Source organism: Sphaeramia orbicularis, chromosome 11 (assembly GCF_902148855.1).
Source record: "Sphaeramia orbicularis chromosome 11, fSphaOr1.1, whole genome shotgun sequence".
Taxonomy (NCBI): Eukaryota; Metazoa; Chordata; class Actinopteri; order Kurtiformes; family Apogonidae; genus Sphaeramia; species Sphaeramia orbicularis.
The window spans coordinates 48,228,377-48,244,798 of NC_043967.1; the positions used below are offsets into that span (position 1 = coordinate 48,228,377).

Below are 16,422 nucleotides of genomic sequence, written 5' to 3' on the forward strand. Positions count from 1 at the left end.
GTTCACCTCATATGACAGATGACAAATATCGACTGATTAATCTTCTTTTTTCCTGCCCCAAAATATCAGCCTTGAAAAATCCATTTGGTCAACCTCTATTTAATAAGGGATACACAGTAAGAAGCAACTGTAGAATTCAGTGGCTATGGTAATGTAATTTCTAAGAATGTTTTCATATTCTTTTTATTGTATAAGACAATATTATCCTGCACAGAGGAATGGAAAAAAGATCTACACATGATGGTATCAGGCACAGGAGAGAAATATGAGAAATATGATGTCTGCCTTTACAGGTCGTTTTTACAGATGAGTTTGGTGTTAAATAATGGACAGAAAAATGTTCTTACGCATTATGATGTTTCAGTGAAGTTGACCTTTGACCTTCTGTATTTTAAAATCTCCCCTATAGTTTTATCTTATCACTTAAGTGTATGTAATTTTGTCATGATTATTGTCTGAATACATGTGCTTGTGTTGTGTAGGTTCACAAGACATTGACCTTTGACCTTAGGCCAGCAACATCATTTTATTCATGAGTGAACTTTTGAGCCAAATTTGAAGAGATTACATCAAACAGTCCCTGGACCATTAGTCTCTGAATCAAGCAAAACACAACCAAACCCTGAACCAGCAGCCTCTGAAACCACCAGACCAGAGCAGAACCGGACCCTGAACCAGCAGCCTCTGAAACCACTAGACCAGAGCAGAACCGGACCCTGAACCAGCAGCCTCTAAAACCACCAAAGAAGAACTGGACCCTGAACCAGCAGCCTCTAAAACCACCAAAGAAGAACTGGACCCTGAACCAGCAGCCTCTGAAACCACAATAGCCATAGCTGCAATAGAGAAATCAACCCACCTCAAAGACATAAGCCGAGTATAAACGCTAACTCTTAAAGACATAAAACTACTTTTGTCGTAACTTCTAAATAAATAAAATTTTTGTCTACATTTAACCTTTCATAAGTCATTTATCACCATTTTGTTTAGTTTTTTTTTACAAGATTAATCTCTTCATTTTGCATTTTGAAGTGAAAATCAGGGATTTTCCTATATTTAATTTATTGATCATGTAGATGTTCATTACTTCCTACTACTAAGGTTGATGCCCCCATGACCCAGATATAGCGGAAGAAGATAGATGGATGGATGGATGTTCATTAAAGCTCAAATTAAAGTTGAGGGATATGATATTAAAAACAGAGAAAATTGAAGAAAAAGTGACTTTTTCAGTAAAATACTGTATATCATAAACTAAGTGTCTCTATCCACTGTCATTTGTCAAACTCCATGGATTCTGTTTCCACATTCTCTAACCAAAGCCTCTACACGTCCAAATGGGCCATATCTGATGACCATGAAAAGATGATTAACTGCATTTTGCGGCAATTATTCACATGTATTGATAGGATTAATGGATCAAAAGGTATTAAACATTTTAGATCAGTAGATGGTTTTGGTCGCCAGGATATGTTTGGGTTTTTATGGGTTAACTAAACATAAACATAAGCATCCATAACCACTGTCATTCATCAAACTACAGGGGTTTGATTGGTGAATCAATATTGGAGTTAATGATGTTTCCACATTCATTACGGTGCCTCTGAACATCCAAATGGGTCATATCTGATGATCTGAAAAGCTGAGAAACTGCATTTTACCTGAATTGTTGAAATGTATTATATCGGTGGATGCTTTTGTTCATTTGTCTCTTTGGGTCTTTGAGGGTTAACAGCATTGTAGGCCTAACTATTGTTTGTTGTTTCTTTCTTAACTCATTAGTGTTTGTCCGTTTCCAACAGTTGGTTTCACAATGATCTGAGCAGCTCCTCAACAGCACCAAACAAACAGTAATATTACGCGTCTTGAAAAATATACCTATTATTTCTTCTGAAAAATCTGGCATCAGAAAATGACCGAATAAGTTACAAAGTGAACCGGTCTCTGTGTGAGTCTGTGTTTATTCCAGAAACTGGTCTGTGCTCACTTTGATTCTTGCACTAAAAATGTAATTCCTGAATGTCTGTCTCATGAGGTTAACAGGAACTCGAGAACTGAGGCAAACAGCGAATGCAGAAGTCAAAGTTAATTACCATTGGAAGGGGATGCTTCGTCTGTGCCTGTGCAACAATTACAAATACCTCCATAGTCAAATGTAGTAATTTAACAATCTCAGTCATAATATCATACAAACAACAAAGAGGCTACAAAACCTCGGCGTGGTGTCGAGTGTCAGATACATACACAGACTGACATAGTGATAATCATGGAAACTGAAGCCTCTAGTTAGACTGTCATCGCCTCTGCAGAGCAGCACTGTAGGACTCAACGTCAGTGAAAACCGATTCCATCTGAGTGAACTTTGTCATTACGTGAGTCCCACGTGTCTCCTCTCACCTCCTTCCTGCCTGAGCACGTCTGCTAACACTTCTGTAGAAGGTCTGGAAGAAACAGGCGTGATCTCCTAAATTAGAAAGGCTGATAAAAAAGTCTATTCTTCTACACAGGAAAACACTCTGAACTGTGACACTTTTTTTAGCCAGTTCAGAGTTTTAGTTTTCTGATAAATGTGACCATCTGCACCTGGAGGCGACCGGTCATTAGGAGCAGGTGGAACACAGTCCCACCTGTTTTCACAAAAAAGCTTCACGAATAATGTCTTCATTAATTCTCAAATGGTTAACTGTAATTTATGATGAGTGAATATGATCATTTGTTTTAAGATCTTTGTTCATGTTTTTCTGTCTCTGCTTTATAGCGGCTGGAAAAATAGAAATAAGCTCATAGTGTTAGTGAATTCCATTCAAGGACTAGGAAAATGATAAATGGTAATTATAAGAGGTTTTATTTTGTTTACACTGTCAAATTAAACACAAGCTGTTCCAATATCTGTAGTTTTACTTAATTTTACTTTTGCACATTGTGGCATTAATAGATTTCATTTTAGAGTTTAATTTGCAGTTTAGAACCACATTAAAGTCTTGTTTTTTTAACAAAAGACTTTTTTGCATAAATCTGCAAATACTCCATTTCTGGTTAAGTTATTTATGTTCCCTGAAACGTTTGGAAAAAATGAAAAAATGCCGATATTTTCTGTCCTGTTAAATAAAAATCATTGTGACACATTAAATCAACGTAATGAAAATCAGCAAAATAATCCCTAAATTTTATCAGGTGTTTTTTTGTGTTTTAAGACGTCTATTTCATTTAATTATTCATCTTTTACGAATAATAAAACCATCTGGTATATTCGACTTTCACTCCGAGCTCAAAAACCTGCCTGTTGACAGACCTGAAATAATGACTTAACCGATTGATTTAATGTGATAGTTATCAATATTCTAATCCAATCTAATCCAAATGTGTGTATAAATGATATTTAAATACAATACAGATTACCAAAGTGCTGAACAAAAACCCATAAAATACACACAAAAAAACACAATACATTATAAAAATAGAACATTTTAAAAGAATATCATACAAGAAACACAGTACAAACATTTTTTTTTTCTGTACTGCCGAGCCCAAATTTAATTAGATGACACAAATTTGATGATAAGTAGTGCTCAGGTTTCAGAATTAACTGGATTTTCCAAAGGTTATCCCCAAAGTCACAGACAAAAGGGAGAGTCACATTGCAGCCTTTCTCTTTAAATGATCCCTAAGCTTCAGTAAGTGAAAGCAGATTGTATCGCCTTGCTTTCTGTTTATTTATTGAATGTACTGTTGGACTGAATTCATTGATATATGATGATGAGTGTCAGGGTGTACATGCTTTTTTATCAAGGTTGTTGTCATAGATCAGATGTGTGTCAGTAATCGTCGTCAGTGCACTTTGTTATGGTTTTCAGTGGTGTTGAGCTCATCGCCGTTCTCTGTTGACTCATTTGTTGAGTGTTGATGTATCAGCTTCATGGGAACCTGTGTTCTTAATTCAGGCTTCAAACAGTCACCATGGTAGAAACAAGTCAGTGCTGTTAAAAACCATTTTGTGGAGCCCTGACATGTTTAAAGACAAATCAGAATCAGGGGGAATGAGACTGTTTTCCTGTTGTGGAGTTAAAAGAGAAGTGGTTTGTGGATGACCAGTTGTTATATCTATAAAAACACCGCTGTCTGCATCACATCTTCATCAGCTCAACAAAATCACAGGGAAAGAGAAGAAGTGTTGCAAAATGACTATTTAAGTTTATGAGGACAGCAGCACTTTGTAGTAGTTTTACATTTTTATGGCTTTATGGATGTGTTTTCAGAACAAATCTTCAAATAAAAACAATGATTTCAGTGTTTTCTTCAGTTGTTTCATTCCGTGTTTGTCCCCATTTGGATTCCTCTTCTTACAGTAAATACCTGTCTATAATGTCTGAACAATTTGGTGTTCAAGTCATATTAGAGCTGGGTGATATGGGGAAAAAAATGAATCTTATATTTTTTTTCAATATTGTGAATGATTTAAGATTTTAATAATTTGTTTTCTGGCTGCTGAACAGAGGACAAAGCGTGATTCAAAAAGTACTCTTTCTCAACTAATACTATAAGCCACAGGTGTCAAACATGGCCAAATCCGGCCCACCAAAGGGTCCAATCTGGCCCACAGGATGAATTTGTGAAATGCAAAAATTACACTGAAGATATTAACAATCACTGGTGTCAAAATCATTTTAATTCAGGTTCCTCATACAGACACATACAGTCCAATTAGATTTCAAGTGGGTCAGAACCAGTAAAATATTATCATAATAACCTATAAATAATGACAACCCCAAATTCTTTCTTTGTTTTTTTGGTGTAAAAAAGTAAAATTACATGAAAATGTTTACATTACCAAACTACTTTTTCGAAAAACGTGAATAACCTGAACAAATATGAACAAACGGAGATGTCTAAAGAAAAGTAAATGCAGTTTTACCAATATTCTGCCTGTTACTAAATGTTTTGTGCGATTGTAACGCACATGTGTAAATGATAAACCTATAAACTGAGGCAGAATATTGTTAAAATTTCACTTGTTTTTCTTAAGACAATTCAAGTTGTTGATGTTATTCAGATTTTTAAGGAAACTTTGTAGATCTAAACCTGATCATACTAAAATTTAACTTTTTTCATTGTTATTTTTTTACTGGTCCGGCCCACTGGAGATCAAATTGGGGTGAATGCGGCCCCTGAACTAAAATGAGTTTGACACCCCTGCTACAAGCCATATATGGCAGGAAAAACACATTCATAATTAATATACTACAAGAAGCAGGTTGCATTTAGAATTTCTGATTAGCAAAAAAGGTCTGGAGGAATAATTGTGATTTTGTGATTTGGGGATTTTTTGTAATTTGCATTAAGGGAACCTCAATTGATTGAATTCTGTGCGGTGGCTCAGTTGGTAGAGCGAGTTGTCCAGTGACCGAAGGGTAGGCGGTTCAAATCCTGTCTCTGACTGTCAAAGTGTCCTTGGGCAAGACACTGAACCTTAAATTATAGGGCAGCGCCTTGCACGGTGGCAGCTGCATACTGGTGTATGAATGGGTGAATGTGAGGCTTTGTAAAGCACTCTGGGCACCATAAAAGTGTGGAAAAGAGCAATATAAGTACCGACCATTTACCATTATAACCGATACAACACCCAGCTCTGTGGATAATATGGGGATTTACAATGTGAGTCAATTTGCTCAGTTATTAAGCAAAATGCACATATTCCTGTTTGTATCAGTACGTGCTCTGCCAGAATAAAGGTGACCATTTCCATATTTCTACTAGCAGGATTGTCATTTACCTTTCTTCCACTATCTGTGCTATCAACTTATATGTCCACCCAATCATGTCAAAAAACAACCTCCAAGCTGCATCTGCACCCAGAAAATGATCAGTTTTGACAAAGACCCACTCCTCTTTATGTACCATTTTCTATTTCAGGGTTTCAGTCATCATAACACTATGGAAGGCTTCCTCGTGTGCACATGTTCAACCAAAACAACTTCTCTCCCAACACTATTTTGCAACCACACTTTTACAGCATCCTGCCCTCAACGCTGCCAAAGAACAAGCCAAAAATACAAATAACTTTTACCCCTATTCCAGAGTTAAAATGGAGGATACCAAACGTATCACAGTGCAAATGAAGTGTGGATAAAAAGTGAAACTAACTCTAATATGCAAACTTGAACTAGAATTTAAAAACACAAATGCTTAAGACTGAAAAACAAATACAGCTACTTTAATTCTGCATCTTTTCCACAGCACTACCACTCTGCTCAGCACCAGTGAGGGCAAAATATTACTATATACACAGTAAACCTTTGAACCACATCCTTTTGCTGCTATATACAGTACTGTGCAAAAGTCTTAAGCCAACATTTGGATTGTTGATTTAGTTTAAGTATAATGACGACACATGTACTAAGTTCCAATCTGATATATGTGAAGTATGTACAACAGGGAAAACAAAAGTTTCAGGGAAAAAAACTACGCCTTTAAACCAAAGTGGTTTTATTCAGTGTGACCTCCATTTGCACTTAGCATGTCTTTAACCCTTTTGATCAGACAATATTAGATTTATTGTATTAATTTTCCAATGTTTGAAGAGCGTATGGACATAGGTCACTTCCCCCCTAGGCCACGCCCCTCTAAGTCAGACTGAGTGGCAAAAACCAGCCTCCTCAACATGACGGAGTACAGCAGTAAACACAGCAAGACTGGGAAAATGTGAAATATGAAATTAAATGAAGGAAAATTGGACTGGACATGGATCCATACGAGCTACCAAAGAACAAGTGGTCCATGAACACTGACATGTGGACAGAAATGGAGTATCCAGACATCCAGGGTGTAGGGGATCATCGCTATTTTTACCTGAAACAAATATACATGGTTTCATCATGACTGACAACCAGGGTCCAAAACTAGGGCCCAGAACCAGTTGATCCAAAGTGCATTTACAGTAGACCGAGCACTGACCCCAGTGAATATATGCATGATCTACTGGTACTGAGGAGATTTACGTCTAGTTCAGATCAAGTACTTTATACAACACAGATACTACTGTTGTGGACCAGCAGGGCACCACTGGATTCTGGGAAATTAGGAGATTTTTACCACCTGTTTTTAAATTACCACATTTTTCTCGTAATATTTTGGATTTATTGTCGGAATATGACGACTTGAATCTCATAAACTAATGACATTTTTGTTAAATTGTGAGGGTTTTTTTTATAACTACAACTTTAGTCTCATAACATTGTGACTCTTTTTGTATTCGACTTTATTATCATAAAATTCCGGGTTTTATATCAATATTTTATGACTTTATACTAGTGACAAACGTTTTTATTTTCTTATGTGGCCCTAATACGCTGTTGTAGCCTTATGCTGGAGTACTCCTGTATTTGAAAAACTGGGTTAACCTCAGTTTAAGTTAGTTTACTAATCATGTAAGAGCACAAGGTTCAGAATCACAAAATGAAGACAAAATAGCTCCAACTGCTTTTCAAACCTGTTCATACAATACAATACAACAGCTCTTCCCCATTTTTTATTAAATATTGTTCTTTAAGTTTAGACGGTATTGAAGCCAACGCCGTCACTAATCTCCATCTTTCTGCCACTCAGTGAGCAGAACCGCAGTGACTTCGGACTAGCGGTGACGTCACATGCATACCCTCTATACCAGGTTTCATTCAACACATGCCAGATGTTTCTAATTGTCTGTGCTGCTTCTTTTCATGTGGTCAGAGGTCAAACTGAATAATGACTTTAACCTTTACTACCCATCTAGTTGAGGTTTTTGTTTGTTTTTTTAAGGCTGTGCACATATTTCCTGTATTTTCTCGTTGTATCTAAAGAAAAGAGAATGAGAAATGAGTATGTCTGTTCATTTTAACCCTGAAAAAACAACAAAGCTTAAGCAGTACTGTAACTGCTTGGGTCAACACTGCAATTAATTGATTAATTGATGAGCTATCCATCATACTGTTAATTAAATCCATGGAAACAGATCATATATAGTCAGTCCAACCTGCTTCGGCATTTAATTCTACTGACATGACAATCCAAATCGAGATACATCATCATATTAATATCAACATTGTAAAAACTCTTTCCTAAATGCATCCCGACCCTTAGACCCAGAGGTTGTTCATCCTCTAAAGCGTCAGCCTTTATCCTTTACAGGGTTTTATCTGAAGCCGTGGAGGTTAAAAACTGTAATAGAAACGTCACATGTTTTAACACCGCTCATCTGAATGAGCTGAACATCTGCTGGTCACAAGGCTCGAGTCTTAATAATAAACGACACCTACAAGGTCATGTTCACCAAGTCCAATCTCTCCCAACCACCCCCCCTCCTTGCCGTCACTGTGCGAGTGTAAACCTCAAGGTGAATGCCTCTATTTGCATCCTCAGGTCTGGAATGAAAAATGAATGCAGCTGGCAGAGGAGTCGGCTCCAGCGGACATTCGCCGCCGAGCTGAAATGAATATCAAATTAGACAGAAGTAAGGACAGATTGTTCAATAAACATGACAGCGGGTTTGGCGAGCTGACTCGACGTTTGACATTTGACAAACAGGCCGGCTATCTGGCGCAATTAACTGCATTCGGCCATGAGCTGCGATGAGAGATAATTGGGGGATTATATGGGTTAGAGAAAACACACAAGAGCATCGTTTCAGATGTTATAACCGTCTACATGCTCTGGTGGAGCTGATACTCCCAGCTGCTACAATGTGATGTGTTCATAGTTGTCAGGAAAAGACAAACACCTTCTGCCCCAAGAAAAAGAGCAGTCTCCTTTAGTGAAACTCTCAAAACACCATTAGAGTCATTACAAATAATCCATTCATGTTATTACTGGTATTTCTACCTTACTGAATTTACAACTTTTCCTTTTACTCCTTTATATTTCAACACAAATATCTGGACTTTCTACTCCAGGGTTTAGCTTTTTAATGCATTTGTGAGAGATTTTTCTGTGCACACCCTCAGAAAATCAGAACAGAAATCTCAGCTTTAAAGGATGTGGTGTATTGAACACACAACAAATAAAACAAGCCAAAAATGAAATATAAATAAAACAAGGTAGAAGATGAAAATAATGGAAAAGACCTACAAGTGGACAAACTGTGTGAAATACACAATGAGATAACAACATAAATGGTGCAACAAGATGTATGGAAACAAACCACAATGGTTCTACATGCTGGTTTTCATGTACAGTTAATAATATATATTGCTGAAAAACTCACTTTTCTTCAGTTTTCATACAATCGCCTTTGAATTTACTCTGAGCTTTTATGAACACGTACATGAACAGTAAATTAAATAAAGGAAAAAAACTGATTTTCACTGTAAAATGCAAAATGCAGAGGATAATATTATAATACAACCAACAGATACAAAAACTCTTTCATCCTCACAGCCATCACACTACTCCACACCAACAGTAATAGGTAATATCTTCTCACCCATTTAATGATGCATACCCGTTAGGCTAACTACTGTTTTATTTCTTAATCAAATTTCAGCCTCATATTCTGTTTACACTGGAGATTTAGCTTACTCTCTTTCATATTTATTATTATCGTGCATTGTTGTGATGGGGGACAAATAAAGGTCTAAATTTCTTAGTTGCAAATGGTGATAAATTACTCAGTGAAAGTTAAATGTGGTGAAAATTTAATCAGTAAATTGCCATAAAAACGGTTGTATGTCTTTCGGGATTTTAAGGAGCAAGGAACACAAGATTTTTTTTTCTTCTTCTTGCACCATCAATCAATCAATCAATCAATCAATCAATCAATCCCTTCATTTGTCCCCAGTGGGGCAATTGTGTTGTTTTTCCAGTTGTGTAATGTGTTTGAGTAGTTTTAGCCGCAGCGTGTGAGGTCAAATTCAAATTTAAACCTACTATTATAAGGATTTGATGCAGCATCCAAGCAAATGCAGTGTGAAAAGCATCAGAACTCTTCTACTAAAATAAATTACTTCATGTCAATCCAAATCCAATTCTATTTTAGTTTTTCACGTTTCACGCCATCTTGTACACAGATATGGTAATTCTAATCTATAAATATTTGTAATAACACATATAATATTTGTATGAATAATTCATTCACAAACTTATGGTAGAAAATAGAAGCTAAACCAACTGAAAACCTATGGGAGAGCCTGAAATCCCTAAGTTGATGAAAACAATGTGACAGATGAACATTATTAATAAGATGTAACAAGATGAAAACCACATTTACAACATAAAAAGACAAAAATTATGTCAAAACAAGAATAATTCCAGGTCTTTAAGGATTAAGGTGCAGAGAATACAGAGGAGCATCAAAACTATTTTACTATCAACTTCTTTCTTTTTTTTTTTTCTTTTTTTTTGGGGGGGGGGGGGGGGGGGGGCTTGTACATGAATATGATTATCATCATGATCCATAATTATATGTACTTGTTCACAAACTTATGGTAGAAGATAGAAGCTAAACCATCTGAAAACCTATGGGAAAGCCTGAAATCTTCCAAAGTTGATGAAAACAATGTGAAAGACTAACATTATTAACAAGATGTAAGAAGATGAAAACCACATTTACAACATAAAAAGACAATAATTCCACAAGAACATCTCAAGGTCTTTAAGGATTAAGGTCCAGGGAATACAGAAGAGCATCAAAACTATTTTACTACTGGCTTCCTTATTATTATTTTTTTTACTTGTGCACACATATGGTTATGGTCATGATCCATAATTATGTGTACTCATTCACAAACTTATGGCAGAAGATAGAACCTAAACCATCTGAAAACATATGGAAAAGCCTGAAATCTTCCAAAGCTGATGTAAAAATGTGAAAGATGAACATTATTAATAAGGTGCAATAAGATGAAAACCACATTTAGCTACAACATAAAAAGACAAAAATTATGGCAAAAACAAGAACATCTTGAGGTCTTTAAGGATTAAGGTGCAGGGAATACAGAAGGGCATCAAAACTATTTTACTAGAGTAAATCACTTCAGATCAATCAAAACTCAATTCTTGACTTTTTTTTTTTAGCTTGTACGCAAAAATGGTTATGGTCATGATCCATAACTATGTGTACTCATTCACAAACTTATGACAGAAGATAGAACCAAAACCACCAAACCACCTGAAAACCTAAGGAAAACCCTTTCATCAACCAAAGTTGATGGAAAAAAATCTGAAAGATGAACATTATTCATAAGATGCAATAAGATGAAAACCACATTTAGCTACAACATAAAAAGACAAAAATTATGGCAAAACAAGAACATCTCAAGGTCTTTAAGGATTAAGGTCCAGGGAATACAGAAGGGCATCAAAACTATTTTACTAGAGTAAATCACTTCAGATCAATCAAAACTCAATTCTCGACTTCTTTCTTTCTTTTCTTTTTTTTTTTTTTTTTAGCTTGTACACAAATATGGTTATGGTCATGATCCATAATTATGTGTACTCATTCACAAACTTATGACAGAAGATAGAACCTAATCCACCTGAAAACCTGTGGAAAACCCTGATTCTCCCTAGATACATATCTAATTTCTCATTTTAATTCGAGGTTAATTACAGCCTTATAATGCTGAGACAAGCATCTGCCCCTTGTTCTAACACTAACTCCATCATCTGTTAGTGGTTTGCTTATTTCAGTGGGACACCCTGGTGAGATATGACAGAAGTTGGCATTTTTATTGGACTTCAGAGCTGTTTGGTGCAGTGGGTGTACACCGAGTCAAACGAGGACTGCTAGTAATCGTGTAAAGCTCTTTTCTGTCTGATGCCCGTGGGTTTGATCCACGGGGAAAGAGGTTAACGTATTAAATGTCTGTCTAATATAGTGAATGGAGTTCTGGAGGATGTCTGTTATGAGCGCTACCCGTGATAATAGCACGGATCGGGCTAACATTAGGGCACTGAACCCCCCAGCTCCGACAAGGGAACAGACATCCGCACTGAGGTGGAACGACATGGGGATGAATACCCGAAATATATCCGGTAACCCCCGAATAACTGCTGTCGAAATCCGCTCATGCACAAAAGAGAATGGATGCCCCCCCCCCCCCCTCTGAAGACAACCGCCGCCGCCCCCTCCCCTCGCACGAGATAACGTAATAAATCTGCTTTCTCCGTCCAGAGTGGTGTTTTCGAACCGGAATACGGGCGGCTCACCTTCCTAAAGCAGGCAGGACGCGCGGCGGCAGGTGAAATGAGTTCCAACGTCCACGGTGTATTCCGTATTCCGAGCCCCGGTGTCCGCTGCCGTCAGTCCGTCCGTTGCTGTGACTGCTTGCTGGAGAATGTGCCAACCCGCGGCCGTCAAGCGACACTTTTACGACAACAACTTCCGGTCTCACCGCCAAAACAAAAGGCTCAGTTTTATAGAGGGTCAGCCTTTATTTATTAAAGGGAGACTGTTTCACACAATATCAACAAACATATATACTGTAATAATAATAATAATAATAATAATAATAATAATAATAATAATAATAATAATAATAATATGGCTTTTTAACCCTTTCATGCACAGTGGTCACTCTAGTGGACAGTTCTTCTCCAGCTGTTCTATTGTATATTCATGGGTTTTGTTGTTTTTAGTTCCATATCAGCCAACATAGTGGACACTTATTCACCACCCCATAATAATACTCTGACATTCAGACCATTACTGTAACTTTACTGTTCTAGATAAACCTGGTCTGCACTAACATGTTTGTGTTGAAATCAATAGCTTGTTATTATTATTGGATTGTGATTAACAAGCTTTTTTGTTGTTGTTGTTGTTGTTGTTATTGTTGTTGTTGTTGTTGTTGTTGTTGTTGTTGTTGTTGTTGTTGTTGTTGTTGTTGTTGTTTATTCAGTATTCATGAGGGGGGTTATGAATTAAGGGGGAAATTTTACTTTAAAATTCCCTTAATACGCACAACTAGGAAGGGTTTTTGTGTTTCTGTCAGCAGGGTGAGACTGTGGAACAGATTTAATATAGAGTTAAAGCAATGTCCAAGCATGAAAGAATTTAAAGAGGTACAAAGACACAATTTTTCAGAGGTACAGGGATGAGGGAGGGCTTGGGGATCACTGAGTGTGCTAAAGATGTACAAGTATGTGGTAAGTGTGTGTAAATGTATGTATAGGTGTGTATGTGTGTGTGTATATATGTAGGTGTATATGTGTGTATAGATCTGTGTATGAATATGTATTAACATATATGTGTTATTGTATTATGTGTTTATGTAAATCATATTATATTTGTTCATAATAATATAAAGCCAGAAACATAATTATTTACTAGTAAGTATCAGTCATATTATGGCATAGTGTATAGATCTGATTAGACTAGGAAGGTTATTATTGTTATTAATTATATAAGGAGAAGGGGTGGGAGTTTATAAGTTGTACTTCTTCTCACTCTTTTTTGAATATGTATTATACGTCTTATGTTTAAGTGTTTTGTTTATTTATTTTCTTCTGTTTGACATTCATGTTCGAAATAAATACATCAATCAATCAGTCAATCAAAGTTGTTGTCGTTTTTTTTGCATATTATCTCCATGAAGTGAGTAATAACTAGTATTAGTGTACGTTAAAATGTGAGAAAACAGCAGATTAGCTGCATTAAAAATGTTTTTATTTCATAGTTTTCACACAGTTTATCAGTGAATATGTTTCTTTGCTTCAAAAATTAAATGCATGGTGTCGAGCTGAGTGGACATTTTTGCAACTCCATGAAAAATGCACAGGTTTTTTTTTTTTTTTTTTGTTTTTTTTTTTTACCTTTTGCACAGTCTCTATTCCACTGTGTACACATCTTACATTTTAACCGTCTATATTTTATATTTTTATTCTGTTATCTTATGCCATAGTGAGCAAATGCAACAACATTTCTTTCTGGATACGCTTGTATATCTGAATGACAATAAAGTCTGTCTAAGTCTAAAATAGGTTCATAAAAAAAATTTAATCCCTTTGTTTTTTTTAATACCTGGAGGAATAAAAACACTCTCATAATAACACTCTCATAATTCATGCATGAAAGGGTTAATCTACCTTGCATTTGATTCTTTTATTTGGGTTTTATTTATTCTTCTGCATAGCACTTTTTTCTTTTTTGTACAGTTTCTATGTCTCTAAATCTATTCTGTATTTTATTCTTTCATTTTGGTTTTAATTATTCTTCTGTACAGCACTTCGGTCCACTGCAGTTGTTTTAAAGTGCTTTACAAATAAAGTTGGATTTGATTGGATGATAATAATAATAACTTTATTTATATAGCACCTTTAAAAACTGAGTTTACCAAGTACTTTGACAGACAAAGCAAACGTGCATAACAGCAAAATAAAAACATAGCAAACAACACAACACAATAAAAGAGATGAGTACAGCAAACATGAAAACATGATTAACTTTGAATGTATCATAGTGGAGAGGGCAGAAATAACAGAACAAATGCGAAGTGAAGGAGTGGAATAAAACAATATCATGTATGTCCATATAAATGAATAACCAAAACAGGGTAAAATTAAACATTCAACATTAAAAACATTAAAAAGAGGGAACATCACATGGAGGCAAGTCTATAAAAATGCGTTTTAAGAAGTGACTTAAAAGATGACACTGATTCCGCAAGCCTTATCTCCTCGGGCAGTACTGAGCAAATGTCTCAGGCAGCCTTTAGCTTTGTTGTTTAAGCAGAGCTGTAATGGGCGTGTGTCTATGTTTAAGAAAAAATATGCAGGAAAAAATGTCATTTCGACAGAGAAAAGGATAAAAGACAATGAAAGCCTCTGGGACATTCTGAAGGTGTGTAATATAACACAAGATTGAACAGTACTGTATATAATGTCAGGTATCGGAGTATGAAGTGAGTTCCTGTCTAAACAAACAACCAATTCCATGGCTTTCCTAAGTGATTTTCATCAGTTATTATAATATTATCTTTTCCATTTTGCATTTTTAGAAAAAAAAATAAAAATAACAACAACAACTAGTGTTATTAAACATTTTATATCAGTAGATGGTTTTGGTTGATGGTGGGTGTTTATGTCTTTGAAGATTAAGTTGGTATGTTACCCTACATATGTAATAGATTATAATGGATTTCTGTTACTATCTGTTTGTTGGTTGGTTGGTTGGTTGGTTGGTTGGTTGGTTTGCTTGTTTGTTTGTTTGTTTGTTTGTTTGTTTGTTTGTTTGTTTGTTTTTCCCAAAAATAAAATCTCATGGTGCACAACCAGATGGAGCAGGACTTCAGCTCTCTATGGAAAATTAAATTCAAAGGGGTAAGGACCTCTGCTCCAAAATAAAGCCTCCAGTATCTAAAAGTGTAATACCACTGATGGCCACTGGGTCCCAGCTCCAAAAAGCCCTCCCTCCCAGAGATTAAATCTTTTTTTTTCCATTTTTTTTTCTTTTCTTTTTTTTTTTTTTTTTAACAGTGCCCCTGGTCTGAGTTGTTTTAGTTTGACCTTGAAAGACTTGCTGTATTTTCATGATGTCACGGAAAGCTATAGCCACTTCTTTAAAATGATATGTTGAGACACATAGTAGAGAAGGTGAATAACATCCAGGCTGCAGAATCTGATCAGCAATTGATAATTACACCCGTGTTATAATCCCCGACTGAAAACATCTGTGATCAGACAAAAATATGTGATGTTGGGTAGACTTTCTACAGCCTGAAAACTGACAACTTTTTCACTGAAAAATGCAAAATGCAGAGGATTCTATCCTGATAAACTATGATAAATCACTTAGAAATGGTTATATGCGGAGAATAATTAAGTTGAAAGTCACCACAAAAAGAGTTATAGGTCTTTAAGGATTAAGGGGCAGGGAATGTGAGATTTTTTTTTCGTCATCCTGCTCCTAGTGTAATGTACATAAGTAGTTTTAGTTGCAGCATATTATTTATTCTGTCAAACAGAGTCTGGAGATTTATGAACTGAGGAGTGTATGAAATTCAATCTGCTCTGATACTGAGATCAATGCCCTAAATGCACACTAAAAACAAGTAAAGGAAGCATTAACATTAATCCACTCAGTTATGTATTTTTATGTTTTTCCAGGGTGAAATCTGATTTCAAATCTGTTTTCAAAGGCACTAAAGTGTGTCTGAGGTGGAATGTGACAGCTTATAGGTGTGTTATTTATGATAATGCTTGTCATAGATAAACTAAAATAAACAATCGCTGTGTTGAAACAGGTTTAAAATTTACAACAAATTTGATTTATACACTCTTAAAACTGTTGCAACATGTGAGAGATAAGTGTTAAACCATGTCATAGTTTAACTAGGTTTAATAGTTTTATAAACACCCAAAAGAAGGCGCTAAGTATCTGCAAAAAATCCTTTATAGGTGCTTTAAAGCCACAAGAGGAGAATAAATACCATGATCACACAAATTTACTTTGTA

The 16,422-nt window shown here is 35.8% G+C and overlaps 1 protein-coding gene across 1 annotated transcript in view; it reads right to left on the reverse strand.

The window, feature by feature from the left end:
• LOC115427856 (ubiquitin-conjugating enzyme E2 E2-like) overlaps window positions 1-12,309 on the reverse strand; it is a 111,623-nt gene extending 99,314 nt beyond the window's left edge. The window contains exon 1 of the mRNA XM_030146564.1: window positions 12,178-12,309. The gene's annotated coding sequence lies outside the window, so the exon portion shown is untranslated. The remainder of the gene's footprint in view (window positions 1-12,177) is intronic.
• Between the last annotated feature and the right edge of the window lie 4,113 nt (window positions 12,310-16,422).